The 17,447-nt window shown below is 38.0% G+C and overlaps 1 non-coding gene across 1 annotated transcript; it reads left to right on the top strand.

Moving 5' to 3' along the window:
• The first annotated feature begins 6,244 nt into the window (after positions 1-6,244).
• LOC141639879 (small nucleolar RNA R71) lies at positions 6,245-6,353 on the top strand. Its single transcript, XR_012542740.1, has one exon. It is a non-coding gene; the product is annotated as a small nucleolar RNA R71 (small nucleolar RNA).
• The last annotated feature ends 11,094 nt before the right edge of the window (positions 6,354-17,447 follow it).

Here is a 17,447-nt window from a genome sequence, read left to right as displayed (position 1 = left end):
TCTACCCTCGAAATAAAGACCCAAAAATCCAGCAAAGTCGGCTAATGTCAGGGAGTAGTTGACATTGAATAGCCGAAAAGAAATGCAAGCACTAGTCCTATTTTCCTCAAAAGAGGCCGAGTCAAAAGCATAAGACGAAAAGAACTCGAGGGTCAGAATGTAATACGTGAACTCAGCCATGTCCACAAGACGCATCATTCCTGTCCCATTTATCAGGGACACAACAGACTCATAACAACCTAATTTCTCCAAAGTGGGTTTGTGAAGAAATCGAGTAGCTGTAACTTTCATTCTCGCAGCAAAAAGAGCAAACTTAGAACGCTGAGTAGAATTAGAAAAGATAACCTGCGGATAGTCAGGTAGACTATCCGTGGTGTCCTCAATCATCAGTGGCGGGCCCCGAGGCCGCTTGGCAGGGCCCTGGCTAGACTGCCCTTCAAACATGTGCTCCCTGCCTTTTGACATCTGTGCTACCTGCAAACAATCAAATTAGCAACAAGCATCCCCTAACAATGACAACTTAAGAAAGCCCGAACAAAATCAGAAATTGAAAATCAAATTAGGGTTTCGAAATTTTGGGGGAAACGGCATTAAACACCTCCTAGTTGCTAATTAGTTTCGAAAATCAAGGGGGAAAGGGTAGAACAAGCAATTAAAGCATAAAAATGACAAGAAATCAATCCCCAAAATCGATTATCCCAAATCGATATTTCCGTCTCAAAGGCACAATGCTCGAAAATTTGGCATGAAACTTCAATACAAATCGAAAATGAAGGATGGAAATGAGATTAGAGCATACCTTTGACAAGAACTTGAAGATTTAAGCAAGAAAATTCGAGAATAAGACGGGATTTGCCGGAAAATCGCGAGAAAGGGGAAAAAATAGGGTTTGCCTTTGATTTTTCGATTTATCGAAAGTGAATGAATGAATAAGGAATGAAGGAATACTTCCCTTATGAGTTGCATTCTGATTCCGCGCACTGGTCGATCGACCACTTGACTCGGTCGATCGACCAGTCTCCCCTTTAAACAGCTTCTGGACTTTTCCCTTCAGTCGATCGACTATATTGCCCAGTCGATCGACCAAGCTCCGTACACAGTAGCCACCGACCTGTTCCTTTTCAGTCAATCGACTGAGTGACCTAGTCGATCGACTGCAAACGCTGGCAGTTAGTCTCATAATCGTCAAAAATTCATTTTGCCACTTAAATTTCCCGTTCTTCTCGCATGAAAATTCAGTAAACCACTTCACGCACTTTGCATAAAATAAATTTCTGCAAAAATTCTCAAAGGCGCACATATTTCAAACCAAGAAGTTGCTAATTATAAAGAAATAAATAAAGCTCAAAATGCAAAATTTAAATGAATAACAAAATAAAATTCCTAATTACAAATAATTACAACCCGGGTTGCCTCCCGGTTAGCGCTGGTTTAAGAGGTCCCGCACGACCTTTTACCTCACTTTGCATCATCCGATAACGGGTCGAAATACAGTACCTCGACTTTCCCAACAAATTCGTCTGATCCGTGATAATGCTTCACATATTGGCCATTAACCTTGAACCTTTCTCCAGCAGAAGTTTCCAATTTAATTGATCCGAATTTTGTAACTGCTGTGACCGTATAGGGACCGGTCCACCTGGATTTCAGCTTACCAGGAAATAAACGGATACGAGCATTAAAAAGGAGTACCTTATCGCCAATATGAAACTCGCGCTTAATAATTTTCTTGTCGTGCCAGCGCTTTGTTTTCTCTTTGTAGATCCTTGCATTGTCATAGGCCAGCAGCCTAAATTCCTCCAACTCATTCAGCTGTGTCATGCGTTTCTCACGAGAGAGGTTAGGATCCAAATTCAAATCACAAATAGCCCACCAAGACTTACGCTCTAACTCAACAGGCAAATGACATGTCTTACCATAAATCAATCGGTATGGTGACATCCCGATTGGCGTTTTAAACGCGGTCCTATAAGCCCATAAGACATCATCTAACTTAGGACTCCAATCTTTCCGTGATTTAGAAACAACTTTAGCTAAGACTTGTTTCAGTTCCCTGTTAGAAATCTCAACCTGACCACTAGTTTGGGGATGATACCCCAAACCTCGACGATGTTGGACACCGAATTTAGTCAATAAAGCACTAAGTTGTTTCTCTTTAAAATGCATTCCCCCATCGCTAATGACAACCCGAGGGACATCAAAACGAGGGAAAATAATCTTTTTAAACAGTTTAATCACGGCTTTTGCATCGCAATGGGGAGTAGCAATAGCTTCCACCCATTTGGACACATAATCTACAGCTACGAGGATATATTTATTACCTTGACTGCTCGGAAAAGGTCCTTGATAATCAATGCCCCAGACATCGAAAATCTCAACCTCAAGAATGCCTACCTATGGCATCTCATGTCTCTTGGAAATATTCCCCGATCTTTGACAAGCATCGCACTCAGCAACAAAATTGCGACTATCTGTATGCAAAGTTGGCCAATAGAAACCAGATTAGAGTACCTTAGCTACAGTCCTAGACGGACCATGGTGACCACCATATGCAGAAGAGTGGCAAGCTTCTAGGATATCCTTCACCTCCTATTGAGGCACGCATCTCCGGGTGAGACCGTCTGCGCATTCCTTGAAAACATAAGGGTCATCCCAAAAGTATTATCTAGCATCATAAGCAAACCGCTTCTTCTGCTGCCATGAAAGCTCGGGTGGTATCTTACCTGTCACAGCAAAGTTAGCAAAATCAGCAAACCACGGAGGTGGATAAGACCCTGAAGTAGTAATAGCTAACAGACTCTCATCAGGAAAAGAATCATTAATAGGTAACGAATCCTCCCTTTCTCACACCGCAGCGAGATAAATGGTCAGCCACCACATTCTCTGCCCCTTTCTTATCTTTGATCTCCAAATCAAACTCCTGCAAAAGGAGTATCCACCTCAAAAGCCTCGGCTTCGCATCCTTGTTGAGAAAGAGAGTCTTCAGCGCTGCATGGTCAGTATAAACAGTAACCTTATAACCTAACAAATAAGACCGAAATTTGTCTAAGGCAAAAACTACAGCTAGAAACTCTTTCTCAGTGGTATAATAGTTGACTTGAGCCTCATCTAGAGTTTGGTTTGCATAGTATATGGCATTCAAAGCTTTGTTCTTTCGCTGTCCCAAAACTGCACCAATCGCATAATCGCTGGCATCACACATAATCTCAAATGGGAGATCCCAATCAGGCGGCTGAATGATTGGTGCAGAAACTAAAGCCTCCTTCAACCTGTTAAAAGCTAAAAGGCACTCATCAGTAAACTCAAAGACAGCATCCTTAAGGAGCAATTGTGTAAATGGTTTAGCAATTTTTGAAAAATCCTTAATGAAACGCCGATAGAAACCAGCGTGACCAAGGAAACTCCTCACTCCTTTAACATTCACAGGAGGAGGCAATTGCTCAATCACCTGCACTTTTGCTTTTTCAACATGTATACCTTTATCAGAAATCAGATGCCCTAACACAACTCCCTCATTGACCATAAACTGACACTTTTCCCAGTTTAAAACAAGATTAACATCAATACAACGCTGCATGACTTTATCAAGGTTAGCTAAACAACGATCAAAGTCACTACCATAAACTGAGAAATCATCCATAAATACCTCCATAATGTTCTCTATGTAATCAGAAAAAATCCCCATCATGCACCTCTGAAAGGTAACAGGGGCGTTAAACAATCCGAAAGGCATTCTACGATATGCAAAAACACCCTGTGGACAGGTAAAAGTGGTCTTACTCTGATCATCCGGATGAATAGGGATCTGAAAGAACCCTGAATATCCGTCTAGAAAACAGAAAAATTTGTAAGAGGCAAGTCTTTCAGTCATTTGGTCAACGAAAGGGAGGGGGAAGTGGTCTTTCTTTGTGGCAGCATTTAACTGTCTATAATCAATGCACATCCGCCACCCTGTCACTACTCGAGTTGGTATTAATTCATTTTTCTCATTTTTTACCACGGTAGTCCCTCCTTTCTTCGGGACTACCTGAATCAAGCTAACCCACTTGGAGTTGCCAACTGTATAAATAATACCCGCATCGAGTAGTTTCATCACCTCGCCTATAACAACTTCCTGCATCTTTGGGTTCAACTTGCGTTGACCACCCGTCTCGTAAGGCTTGTGGCCTTCTTCCAACTCTATCCTGTGCATACAAACATCGGGGCTGATGCCCTTAATGTCATCCAAAGAGTAACCTAAAGCCTTCCCCGTTTTCTTAAGCACACACATCAAAGCGGCATACCGGTCATCATTAAGCTTAACACTAACAATAGCTGGGTACTGCTCCGTATCATCTAGAAAAACATACTTAAGATTAGGAGGAATTGGTTACGCTCTGGCACCTTTACCTCTACAGCATAGACAGAATCAACTTCAATGGAATAACAGGTGTTTACCAAATTCTCGTTGGCCAGGCTCAAGAGCATCTCATCTTCTTCCTCTGTGAGCTCGTAGCTTTCCATTGAGGCTACCAAAGCACCTGGCTCCTCAGCATTCTCCACTGTATTACCTGCACACTCATCTAAACGGGTTAGATCAGCTAAGGGATCCTTGGCTAAGGATTCCCTCAAATTACAAGTAACAGTGACCACATCAACAATATCAATAGAATAACACGTATCATCATCAGCGAGTTCGATCGCCTTGCGAGCAAGATCGAACTCAATGGTGTCATCCCCTAGCTCTAAGGTTATGATTCCGCGTTTGACATCTATTACACCCCGATCGTATGTAAAAATGGTCTACCTAAAATAATAGGTATCCGACGTCCTCGTCAAGAATGTCCAAAACAACGAAATCGACAGGAATAAAAAACTTACCCACTCGAACGGGTACATCCTCTAGAACTCCTATAGGTCTCTGTGTCGATCTATTTGCCATCTGAACGGTAATATCGATCACCTTAAGTCTACCAATATTTAACCTTTCGCAAACAGAGTACGGCATGACACTGACACTGGCCCCTAAATCACAAAGGGCCTTCCCAATTTCGTGGTTACCTATAGTGCAGGGAATAGAAAAACTACCGGGTCCTTCAATTTGGGTGGTATATTAATTTGCGAAAGAGCATTACATTCTTCCACAAAAGCAACGTTACCATCATCACGAAAATTTCTCTTACAATTTTAAATGTCTTTCATAAATTTAGCGTAAGAGGGTACCTGGGTAATTAGATCAGTGAAAGGAATCGTCACCTCGAGATTTTGGACCATCTCCAAAAACTTACCAAACTTGCGCTCCAGCTTAGTGTTCTTTAGACGCTCCGGATACGGGACTGCAACACTGGCCGTAGGATCAGTAACCTTCGACTTCCGTAAGTTTAAAACCTCCGTCAAATCATCAATAAGTGTAGAATCATGGAAATTAGTTGACGGAATTGTGTCCTGCACTGGAGATCTGGTCGATCGACTGATAGGGGTGGTCGATCGACCAACCTGGCTGGGCGTGAATAGTTCCTGATCAGAATTAATTTCGTCAGGAGCTTCAGTCGATCGACTGATAGTGGTGGTCGATCGACTGCCTGTGCTGAGTGTGAATAGTTTCTAATCAGAAACTTTTTTATCTGACACCTCAGTCGATCGACTGCTGTTGCTGGTCGATCGACCAGAGGTACTGGCAATTGAGCTCGTTTTTGCACCAGAAATTAAACTAGCCTCTTCATCATTTTCCGAGTCTCCTCTTGGCTTGTCGGGACCTTCATAAGAGAGGCCACTTCTGAGATTAATGGCATTAATCGTTTCAATTGGCCCTTCACATTTGCTCGAAGAATTGGCGACTTCCTTAGCCTCTATATTCTCCAACTGCTTCACAAAATTCTTTGAGGACTCAATCCCGGCTGCTTCTATATTCGCCACTTGAACCAAAAGAGTTTGGACCATTTCTCTCAATTTCGCGGTCTCATCTGAATTATGGACAGGAATTTCAACTCTTTCCTTGGAAGCTTCAGAGGCCTCGAGCTTCTCGAGACGGGTGGTAATAGAAGTAATGAGTGTCACAACGGTACTCATTTCATCACTTTGCTTCCGTGAATTTCCACGTGAACTCCCAAACTCAGCTCTATGGACCGCCATCTCCTCAATAGTGTTCCAACCTTTATTCTGACCGGTATTGTTTTGGAACCTACCATTCGCAGCTGCGTCCAGGATGACCTTGTAATCATCATATAAAGCATTGTAGAATACGTTGCAAAGATACCATTGCTGGAAACCATGGTGAGGGACAACTCGGACCAAACTTTTGAAACGTCCCCATGCCTCACAAAAGCCCTCATCAGCTCCTTGCTGGAAATTTGTAATTTTACTTCTCAAGGCATCAGTCTTTGAAAGCGGGAAGTACTTCTTATAGAAGGCTAATGCTAGAGATGTCCAATCTGTGACTCCAGCTGCTACCCTATCAAGGTAGCGGTACCAATCTCGCGCCGAATCCTTCAAGGAGTATAAGAACTGTTGGAATATGTGTCCTCCGACAATAATGCGATCACGACTGTTGATCATGATGATCACATGTTTAAATCTCATTATAAAGAATACAATTGGGAAGTAATATTGTTACTGTCAACTGGTCAACATATATCGGTAATGATTGGCTGACTAGAGTTTGACATTACTTGTCGTGCGACGGTGGTGATCGATTGACCCCTAGGTCATACCTATAGGGCAACACTCTTAATTGATTATTTAATTAATCGTATAATGTTGCGAGTTAATTAAATTACTTGAAAATTGACGGACGATTTTGGAAGTAAAATTTACGTATCAAATTGAAATGTGATTAAATGAGATACGGTCTGAGTAATTAAATTGTATAATTACTCGGATGAAATAAATTGTTTAATGTAACAATTAAATTTGAATGAATTGTTATAAATACAATCTGTTGTGATTTATAAATGGTAAAATATTTTGGCACAAGTAATTATGAAATTACTAAGTCGATTTTTGTATGTGACGTATTTTTATTAATACGTTGATTTTTAATATGTTAAAAATTACATAACAAATTTATGTCACATATGACATGTGACATATTGACAATTGACAAAAATAAAATGGATTACTTGTTATCCAAATGTGCCGAAATTAGGGGATGTAATGGGTTAATATTGTGTTTGATTAAGATAATGGCAACACAATGATTACCTATTATTTAGCCATGCAAGCCTATTGTGTATTGTAAAGAACAACACTTGCATGCATTGGCTACCCAAAAAGCCCCCCTCCACCCGGTTTTTGATGAGAAAACCATCATTGGTTTTTCATCCAATTTTACCTAATATTACACTAAAATGTGTTAGTGATTATTCATTCATTCAATCATCCAAAATTAGTATTCTAGAGAGATAAAAAGCTCTCTACTTCTCCCTCCATAATACCGAAATATATAAGTGTTTTATAAATATTTTGGTTCAATTTTCTACCTAATTAATATTATACTAGTTCTTGTAATATTAATTAAATTAAGAGAAAGCCTTGGGTATAAAGCTTAGGGAGAGATCCTATACTTAGATCTTGTTCATCCATAAGGAAAGCTCAAGAACAAGAGAGAAAGGTGATCTCTCTTGTGCCCAATATAACCGAAATCCACAATGTAAGGACATGATTTCTCCTCTATTTATATTTTGTTTGCATGCATAAAATCCGTATTTAATTTTATGACAAATTAATTTCAACATATATGAGTATGTTAGTATTTATATGAATCTACATTTCCTTCAATCGGTATCATGAGCCACGGTTGTTTGCATGCAAATCGGTTAAAAGTTTTTCCGAGTTATAAGAATAACAAATAAAACTTGTAAAATTTGTGTTATTATGATATATCATGAAATTAAACCATGCATGTTAATATTTCTGGTCCTAAAATGTTTTAGGATATTTTGGTTAATTTTTCGGATTTTTATTGTTCATAATTTACAATAATGGCATTTAAATGTGATTTTATGAGTAAAAATGTCATTTTTGGTCTACAATTAGCTATACTTCGAATTTTCCATTGATTTTTGGATATGTTGTCACATATATTATTTTGAGATAACCTGTAAAGTTTCATAATTTTTGGACTTGTTATGCTCGAAAAATGAATTTTTCATTATTAAATTCGGATTTAGGTGAAAAATAGGTTAATATGAGTTAAATTTCGAATCTGGTCATAGAAAATTAATATGTTGTCACATGCAATTTTACAAGATGTGTGTAAAATAATTGGCTATAAAGAAGTCTTTTTGCATGATTTATGGATTTTTGAAGAAAAATAGCATAAATAGTGACATTATTAGTGGAAAATTAATAAAACATAATCTATGACTTAGGAAAAACGTCTAATGTTGCATTTTATTATCTTTTTCAGATCTAAAATTGAAAAGTTAGTGAAAATAATTTTTCCATGTTTTTATGATTATTTTATTAAAAATCGATAAACCGCAACATTGTTTTTCCGGTAAATTTTCGAAATTTTTAACCTAAGATTTTGAACATTATGAGTGTCATGGAAATTTTCCAGAATGTTCATGAGTTTAAATTTCAAATTTTGAATTTATTTGAAATTTTGTGATTTATTTGAAGTTTAATAGCTTATTTTTGTAATTTTTGGTCCATTTATGAACAATTTTTATAAAATATGGGTTAATTATGGTCAAATTATTAGTGAAGACTAAATTTTGAGTCCTAAGAGGTTAGGGTAATTAACTTATGCATAAATATGAGTTTATGCATTTTTGTGATTATAAAATGTTGAAATCACGCAAATCCGTAAAAACCGATTAATATACGATATTGGCTAATTAAAAGGCGATTTAGCATAAAATTGAGCATGTTCTTACATATTATAATGCTGCATTTTCTTTATGATTGTCATAATTTTAATTTATGTAATTTTTGAATTATGTAATTTTACTTAGTATGGCCTTAGATTTTAATTGGTATTTCCCGAAATGTATGGGAATATCGATTCGGTTGTAATTTTTATTGTGATCTCGTATCACCGTTTTGTAATTTAATAGATTTATTTTATTTTAGTTACAAATGTATAATAGGAAATTATGTAATTTATTATGTAATTTTATTCATTCCGGAGTTCCAAAAGACGGATTTCTTCAAGAATGACGATACATAAAGACGGTGTTACCTCGATATGCGTGCCACAACCGAAGTTCAAGGGACCAATGGAGTTGGTTTCCGAATATGTAATAGTTAAATAGTTTTTCTATTTTAGGAAAGGCCATACTAGGATTTATTTATCTTTATGCTTGCATTTTATTTTATGTCACATGCATCGCTAAATCGCCATAACTAAAACATGCATTTTTTATCTTATCGAGTTTATCGACCGTGTCAATTCAAATTATCGTAGTTCACCGCTTTAGTTCACTTAAAACGTGATAGATAATAAATTGGCATGACCTCTCGCTAAAACAATTAATTGAGACATAGCCTTACCAAATAGTAGAAACCATGAAAACCTATTTCGCGAGGGAGTGCACTCGGCTACCCCGCGGTACAAACCTTGTTACGTAGGGGAAGTGGGTGATGAATGTTAATCCACCGAATTCATGTTGATAAGGGATGTATCGGCTACCCCGTGCCCAAGTTGATGTGGGTTTGGATAATGGACACATTTATTCGAAATTTGGATTGAACTCAACAAAAGTAATTGATAAGGGTTGCATCGGCTACCCCGTGCCCTTGTTGATGTGTTTTGGGCTATAGATAAACATTAGAGTAATTTTATCGACCAAGAGTTCTAAAAGTAGAATCGATTAAAAGGTTAATCCACCGAGTTATATTGATAAGGGTTTCATCGGCTACCCCACGCCTAAGTTGATATGAATTTGGGTCTTGGAATCATTTATCTAGTTGGGTAGAGGTCACTAGAAAAATGCTTAAAACTTGTTTAAATCATACATTTTTACGAGTATTATTAAAACGACAATTGTTTTACTCCTTATATTTTGTTTTGTAGACCACTTCTTTTTCATAACAAATGGCAACACCAACACCAACTCCTAATGCTACACCTCTCGCTAGTTCATCTTGGCTCCGATCCTTTATGGATCGATGTAAACTTGAAAAGAATGGGTCAAATTTCTCCGAATGGGATGCCCAACTCAAATTAGCCGCCGAAGGTGACGACAAGCTTCGTTACCTTATCGAGGCCTCTCCACCCGAACCCTCCACTAGGTCCACCGCGGCCACTAGGGAAGCATATGAGGCTTACCAAAAGGAGTCCGCCGCAATGAAAAATGTCTTAATATTTGCGATGGAGGCGGACCTCCAAAGGAGAGCCTTCAAAATGGGAAATGCTAATGAGATTTACTCCAAACTTGTGACCATGTTTTCACAAACTCCGCGGATCGTCCAATATGAGGCGGCCGCGGCATTCTTTGATCTCGACTTCAAAGAGGGCCAAAAGGTTAGCCCTCATGTGCTCAAACTCATGGAGCTTGTCGAGACCTTGAAAATTCAAAAGGTTGAAATCCCCAAAGAACTCATTGTAGATAGGATTCTACACTCCTTGTCCAAAGTTAAGGCATATGTGCAATTCCGGGTGAATTTTAACATGCAAGACAAGGACGTGTCTCTTGAGGAGTTGCACAAGTTACTTGTGCAAGCCGAGAGGGACATGGGGTTAAATGTGAACCCTCCCAAGGATGTGCTTAACATAAGCACTAAGAGTAAGGGGAAGTTCAAGAAGAATGGGAGAAAGGGCAAGAAGCAAGCTCCCACATTCACCAAAGCTAAGTCTTGTGAAGCTAGCACCTCAAAAGTCAAGAAGGGTCTTCTTGACAAATGCCATTATTGTAATGGTATGGGACATTGGAAAAGAAATTGTTCCAAATACCTTGGTGATATCAAAGCTGGAAAGATCACTCCAGTAGGTAAATGACTAACCTTCTTTTATGTTTCTAATTCAACTATGGTATTATGATGCAAAGTTGTGATAATGTATCTCCCTTTTTATTGTAAATAGGGCCTCCACCAAGCAAAGACGAGGGAAAAGAAAAACAAGCATGAGAAACCATGGAGAAGCTAAGGATAGCTTTTATGGAGCTTTGTTTTTCCATTGTCTTAATTTAAGTTGTGTTTTGGATTTTAGAACTTTAAGTTTCCGTGTTCGACATGGAAAAGTATTTTGGATAATGAGTTGTATCTTGGATGATGGTGACTTGGTTTGCAACCCAAGTCACCCGTTTTATCATTTATCCTTTTAATGTTCTAAATTTCATCTTTAAAATGCTTGCGTTTTGAAACATAAGATTATTCACTTAAAGTGATCTAATAGACAAATATAATGACGGGTTTCATTATATGTCCACATGCTTAAGGCGTGTGTATGATCATTTATAAAGCGATTTTGAGTCTATGAACTCTCTTAAAGGAATGTCAATCACCAAAAACACATATGAAATCAATAACTATTAGTCTATCTATGAGATAGTTCTCCTTATACTTCAACATCATTAATTTATGTCTCATATGCTATCTTTGAATGTTTAGTGTATTTATTCTAAAGATAGAGTGGGAGAAAAATGAGGACACCAACACACAAGGCAAGATAAAATTGTGTACTTGTGTATATGAAGATCTATGCAAGAGAGAATGATTTGAATAAAGGCATAGTATGCCGAATAGATGAGATCTATGGTCTCAAGTTAGCTCTATATGACTAAAGAGACCAAGTGTAATTATCATGAGAGAATATTCTCAAGATAACTACACGAGGAGACCAAAAGAAAGTTTTGGAATAAAAATGACTAATGTAAAGTCTTAACAAGTTTTTGACTAAGTTTATGAAACATTTGACCAATAGTTTCAACCTTGAGATTTACTTAAGAGCCTAAATGAATCATAGTAACATAATAAGTTATGATCGAGTTGCAATGATTGATATACCGATGTCTTCAATGGCCAAAGTTTTAACCATGCAAATGTCATTGCTTAACCTCACTATGAAATGGTTAAACCTCCTTCCAAAAGGGTATTTGTGAAGGACGTATTCTAGATATTGTTTATACTTGAATAATGACATTGCTACACATCATTATGACATGAGTGTGTTGGAGATTTAAAATCTCTTTCCGTAAGGTTAAGATGAGACCACTTCAAAATAGGTATTTTGAAAGGATATGATGGGAACATATATGGTTTTATCCTAAAAACTTAGCAATACAATTTATATTCAATTCTTGATAAATTTCGATTAAGAAGTCAATTTCGAAATGTGCAGAATTGAGTGGGAGTTAAGAAATTCTCATGTGAAGACATGGAATTTAGTGGGAGCTATCATCCTTGAATGTTTACAACTCATCACTCATTAAAGAATGACGAGCTAATACCTTCTTTCATAAAGAAGCATTTGAGTTTTCAATTCTGGATGAAAATGGACAATGATGAATCCAATTACATCAAGGGATGTTGGATTAGTATTAAGAGATACACATCGTATCAACATTCACATAGGTTATTCATGTAGATGAAAATGGAATTGCCATTAGCAGTCATGGTCGTTCATTGAACCTATGAACAGTTAATCTCATGATTATTAGTAACTAATGTTTCCGCCATTAGAATAATCATGTACATGTCCAATTATGAATCATATGCATAAGAGCATGATGATGGATGGTAAGCCATAATAGAAACGTCATGTATTCTCAAGAAGAATCCGATGAGCGATTTCGGTGTTTAACGGAATACTCCATTATGTGATAAGAGGTTGCACATATTGTAGAAAATCCGAGCACATATGAGGATTTAAGAGAATCCCAATTCTTTCAAGCCTAGAAAGAGAAATGAGAAGTTTTTGGAAAGATGCTTGGTTAAATAAGAGGTTATTCAAAAATCAATCTTTCCTAGTTAAGCTAGGACTTGTGAGAAGTGCTATGCTAAATAATCTTGTCAATTGTTACAAGATACTACAAAACATATACCTAGTGCATTATGTGTGGATGGAATACTTGATCAGTACAAGTTATATTATTCATCACAAATTCGTTCGTTATGTGATAGTCGATAAGAAAGTTCTTTCAAGTTAAAGAACCGAAACCAAGGTCGTGAACCTTGATGTGTACTTGGTAAGATTCATGCTATGAGAGAGAACATGAATGTGAAGGAGATTGCAAGTGTAAGAAGTTTGAACACATGGACACATGGGATGTTAAACTTCTATTGCAATCAATAAGTGTTTACACTGACGATATATGATACTGTCGCTTCGTACCAAAAATAAAATACCTAAGTACAACTAACAGAAGTCAGCGGTAAGTAGGGTCGATCTCCACAGGGAGGCTAAGTTGCTATTTATCTGTCTAATTCGGTCTGTCAGGGTGTCACAGAAATGGGGGTTTTGAATTGATATTCTAAACTAAAGACCAAAGCGAGGGAAATAAATAAGAGAAATTAACAGCAAGAGAGAAGGGAGTATGCTAGGAGTCGGTCCACCGTGGCAGCTATCAGATCTTATACTATCGGGAATACTAAGGCGATTAGACTATTGATAAGAAGAGCTATGGTCGTCACCTTTCGGTCCTTAAACCGCCCTAGAGCGTAAACAGCTTAACTTTCGCCCTCACTGCAATACCCTATTGTAATTAAGCAAGCCTTCCCTTCCAATCTTTCGATCTAGGTCGGGGTTAACTAAATTTATGGTCTCCTGCATGCATTCATTCGACCGGATAACAGTTAAATTACCTAATACAATTCTTATCGCAGGGCTAATCTATTTAATACAATTAAAGCATGCTACCACGGCTTCCCTAATCCTAACATACTAGGGGGAATTTAGCTAGACATAGAATTAATAAGAGCAATAAATAAAGAGGGAGAGGGAATAATAACCATTAAATAAAAAGAGAGAAAGGAAGAAAGAATTACTGAATTAAAGAGATCCTAAAATGAACAGAATAAAAGTAATTGTATATAGAGAAAAGGGGAAGAGCAACGTGATCCTTGGATGATTACAAATGACAACCTTTACTTCTATTTATAAGAAAATAGGAATAGGATTAAACCTAATGACGGAATTAGAGCTTAAAAGCCCAACCCGTCAGCATAGCCACTCGATCGACCACTTAAATCACTCGATCGAGTGAACTTGACTCAGAAACAGCTCGATCGACCTAGAATAGTGCTCGATCGAGCAAGGCTATAAAGGAACTGGTCGATCGACTAAGCAAACAACTCGTTCGACTGATTATTGCACCTAGAACCACTCGATCGAGTTGTAAACTACTCGATCAAGTGGATATTGACTTCAGCAGCTTAGAATTCTCGTTAGTTTGACTTTGACTTGTCCTTTTAGCTCCCGAAACACCTTCACGCATCCCAAGGCAGCAATATTTCCGCTCCAAATCATCTCTTCCTCCAAATGCATGCTAAACGGACGGTAAATGTCTTGATTTCACTACTTTCTGGTTCATTCCTGCAAATAAGACAAAATAACCCAAAGTAGCATATTCGGGGCATTTCGTAGCATAAAACCACGATAAAAGCATAGAAATACGTGCATAAAATAGGCTAAAAAGACTATATAAAATGCACGTATCAAATCTCCCCAAACCAAACCTTTACTCGTCCCCGAGTAAACTAAAATGCAACTAAAGGAACGGAAAAAGATAACTCAGAGCCAGCTACAAATGCCCACTTAAGCCAATTTAATGCAAGCAAACTAACACTTATAGCAGACAGTCAAATGCAAACGAGTTATAAGATGTTTATAATAAAGCTGAACCGTCGACCTTGCAAGACCGTTAATGATGGACTCTCACGGGTCACTCTTTCTCTCATGAAGCAAAGGATAAACATATATATATGTAAGAGAGAAAGAAAAATAGTCGCTCACCTAGACTACGACCTACATAAACATGCATGCAACCAATATGATAGACAATTCTAGCTACCGTACACACATTCCAACCAAACGAGGTCCTCATCACAAAGAGGGCTTACAAAAATATGGTAAAGTGAGGCAATGGGTAAGAAAAGGCAAAACATTTATGGGAATGTGGAGGTATAGGTGATCAAGCTAGTACCTAAACAAAACCATATGGAAACGTCCGATTCCAACTCAATTATGAATAAACACAATGCCCTTACTTGGCATAAAACTCACCAAACCAAACCAAACATACTCCTCAAATTATGTAAGATAGAACATAGGAGCAGAAACCGTCTCATCAATCAAACAACATTTTTTTCTTTTCTTTTCTTTCTATTTCTTTCGGTTTCTTCCTTTTCATTCCTTTTTTTTTCATTTTCTTTTTTCGATTCTTTTTTTTTTTCTTTTTTCCATCACGTTTTTTTTTCTTTTCATCATCCTCCCTTTCTTCATAGATTACCAACTCCGATTCAATAGAATATGCGCCAATATTTGATACAATGAAATATATACCGCAAAACAACAATCTAAACTAGCTTGACAGGGCAGGCTAAATTTGGAATGTAGCTAAGGGTCAACTGGCAAATTTGGCTAATGTGGAGTTTAAATGGGTAAAAATGAAAGAAAGGGAAATTGTAAGCACCTCCCTGCATGTGACACCAACCACTAACCCGAATGTATGAAGGCAGAAAGCAATTGAATTTCATATACGTGCAAATTAATGAACATGTTATGCAAGGAGTAACTACTCACAATCCTACATGAAACTGGTCATAAATGACACCAGTTGATACGGCTCTAAATCATAGAAATTATAAGTAGGTTGCCAAAATTTCAGGTCAAGTCTATTCGTTCAGCTAAATTAAACATTAACTCGTAGATATGCAATAAGACAGAGCTAAAAGATAACAGTTCAATGCAAGGCTTAAGCAAAAAGACAATTGCAGAGCAATATCATCATGGAAATCTACCGTTCCGACTCTACCTATATGCTAAAATAAACGTGAAATTTTTGAATTTTAACAATTTTCAATTTTTATGGAATTTTATGAAAATAAACAACGATGCAAACATAAATTAAATGTGATAACTGAAATGCAATAAAAACAATATGCAGACACAGATATGGATGCATAACCTCCCCAAACCAAACCGTACAATGCCCCCATTGTACCAAAACATGGAAAGGAAATGCAAACTGAAAGAGGAAGAGAAAGTAAGTGCGGAAAAACTCACAAAATAGCGCGAATAAGGGGACCTCCCCAAACCGACCATGAAATGGGAGGTTGCTAAGGCCCGGAAAACCGTCTCAGGAAGCTAATCCAAGTCAATAACACTCGATCAAGAGGGATAGTAGCTGATCGAGTAACATGGGCGTCTAAAACTGCTCGATCGACTGGAATAGTGGTCGATCGAGTGGTTCTCTAATCTGCAGGTGGTCGATCGAGTAACATCTTCACTCGATTGAGTGGATTCATCAGCAAAGGTGCTCGATCGAGTAGAGAAACTACTCGATCGAGTGGATCTCAGCGTGTACCTGCAAAACACAATGGAAAACAGCCCGTAAACTAACTAGACAAGCAAACTGATAAAGTCTATGGTGTAGAAACCATTTATTACAACTGAAATAAAATAAAGAATGCAAAATAAAGACGCCGGGTTGCCTCCCGGTTAGCGCTAGCTTCAGTCAGGTCCCAGCTCGACCTTCTTTTTCTTCGAGCCACTCAAACTAATCACAATCAAAACAGCTCAAAGCGCGCAGCAACCTGTCAAATAGCTGCGCATGTGCTACACAACAACATAAGTAGCACCAAAGTGGAATAACAGAATAGGAAATTAAAATAATAAACCGTTTAAATCTAACAAATTTCCTATGAGCGCTCCTAAATTTATCCACAAAATGTAGGAGCGCGGGAGCAATTGTCAATATATGGGGGTCCCGATTCAGATTAGCAAACTTGAAATGATAAGGACAGTGAAAATTCGTTAAATTATGCGCCCACATATGAGGGGGTATAGCTTTGAAAAAGGAAGCATGAATAAGACGAGGCAATTTACAAATAATAATGAAATTACCGTTTACTACCTCAGGTTGATCACTCTTAATGACGGAATCATAGATAAAAGAATTCATTACCTCTTCCGTGCTAGGAGTAATTACCGTCTCAGCTGCTTCTTCATCAACCTCCTCAGTGGAATCCATCCCGTAGATCGCAGCTTCGAGTGTATCCGACTCGGCTGTGAATAAGGGAGGTTCACCGTAACCTTCATCATCGTCAAACTCGTCATCCAATACGAACCCAAGTGACGAATTAAAGCTCCCAATGGCCAATTTAGTCGATCGAGCAGAGTAATCACTCGATCGACCACTTTCCTCCCGCATCTCACTCGATCGAGTAATAAAATCACTCGATCGAGTACTTTCCTCATGCATGTCACTCGATCGAGGAGAGATATTACTCGATCGAGGACTTTCTTCTCCCTACGATATCCTCGCATACACTCTGGAAATACGCTAGAAAGTCGTCATCCGAAA

This window comes from Silene latifolia, unplaced genomic scaffold, assembly GCF_048544455.1.
Source record: "Silene latifolia isolate original U9 population unplaced genomic scaffold, ASM4854445v1 scaffold_57, whole genome shotgun sequence".
NCBI lineage: Eukaryota > Viridiplantae > Streptophyta > Magnoliopsida > Caryophyllales > Caryophyllaceae > Silene > Silene latifolia.
Note: the sequence above shows the minus strand (reverse complement) of the source record. Positions and strands in the feature narration are given on the sequence as shown.